This window comes from Piliocolobus tephrosceles, unplaced genomic scaffold, assembly GCF_002776525.5.
Source record: "Piliocolobus tephrosceles isolate RC106 unplaced genomic scaffold, ASM277652v3 unscaffolded_5769, whole genome shotgun sequence".
In the NCBI taxonomy this organism is placed as follows: Eukaryota; Metazoa; Chordata; class Mammalia; order Primates; family Cercopithecidae; genus Piliocolobus; species Piliocolobus tephrosceles.
In genome coordinates this window covers 1-1,338 of record NW_022332906.1, presented here as the reverse complement: position 1 = coordinate 1,338, position 1,338 = coordinate 1, and the positions used below count along the sequence as shown (strand labels likewise).

General features: G+C 25.1%; 1 long non-coding RNA gene across 1 annotated transcript; it reads left to right on the top strand.

The window, feature by feature from the left end:
* The first annotated feature begins 772 nt into the window (after nucleotides 1–772).
* LOC111532448 lies at nucleotides 773–1,199 on the top strand. Its single transcript, XR_002728552.1, has 2 exons — nucleotides 773–976; nucleotides 1,170–1,199. It is a non-coding gene; the product is annotated as an uncharacterized LOC111532448 (long non-coding RNA).
* The last annotated feature ends 139 nt before the right edge of the window (nucleotides 1,200–1,338 follow it).

The following is a 1,338-nucleotide window of genomic DNA, read 5'->3' as shown; positions in this document are numbered from 1 at the left end:
TTCCCATTTTGTTCTTAGTACTGTTTTTTTTTTTTGTTTTTTAATTTTAATAACTCCTTTTATTTGAATTGTTAAAAAAAAAAAACATTTTTTTTCTTTTCATTTATTTTGTTGTTTTTCTTGAAAGAATGGGAAATAATAGTACTCTTAATGAAGGTGGAAATACATTGATTACATTTTTTAAGAATGCATTACTATTAATAGATAATAATATGAGTAACATGGGTAGGATGTGCACCAAGCAGTTGTATTACTTAAGAAACACATTTAAAACTATAAATGACAGTCGAACTCATTTACTATACTGCATTCTTGTGTGTATTTTTGTACTAACTCCTAGCTGTTATATAATACTAAAGTGTATTTATAAATATGAGACAAATAGGTCTTCAAAAAATGGAAAAAAGGGTAAATACAATGAGCAAAAAGAAAGGATATTAAGAAAGTCGCATAGGATTAAAGAATTACATGATAAAATAAAAAACCAAATGATGAATAGTATAGTAGAAAAAGGTGCACATAAAAATGAACATGAACATATACAGGGGAAAAATAGCAGAATGAAAAAGGGAAGGACAAGTAACAGTAGAAATGAAAATATGGATTATCAAAGTGGTGACAATTCTAATAATAATAAACATAATAAAAAAGAAAAAAACGAAAATAATAAAAATGAAGGTAATCAAAAGAATGGAAATAATCAAAAGAATGGAAATAATCAAAAGAATGGACGTAATAAAAAAAATGGAGATATTAAAAAAAATGGAGATATTAAAAAAAGTAATATAAATTCACAATCTTCGATCAATCAATCTGCTGAGCATGCGTATTCATTACGAAACGAATTGGATGGTCATAAAAATAGAAAAAGTAGTTTGATAAAGGATCAGAGCAAACATATAAGTTCAAAAAGAAGCAGAAGTAAAAAAAATTCTACTCAGCATGAAGAAGTTATAACGTCACCCATTACTGAAAGGTTTGTAAAATATGTATACACTAATTGAATATATATCTTTTTTTTTTTTATTTTTTATATATATATATATATTTGTAAATATATATACGTTTTATTCATTGTATGTACTAGCTTCACCTTATTATGTAACAACTGCATCTACTAATTTCATTTGTTTTTTTTTTTTCTACTTTTTCAATGCATCACTTTTTAGAGGTAGGAATTTACGAAACATGTCAAAAAAGTAAAAAAAAAAAAAACACACACATTCAAAAATAATCATGGAAAGGATAAAGACGTTAAAGAAAGATCGTATACGTTGCTGCGACAACTTTATAAAAGTATATCCTGCTTATAAAGTGCTATAAAATGGAGAAGTTATA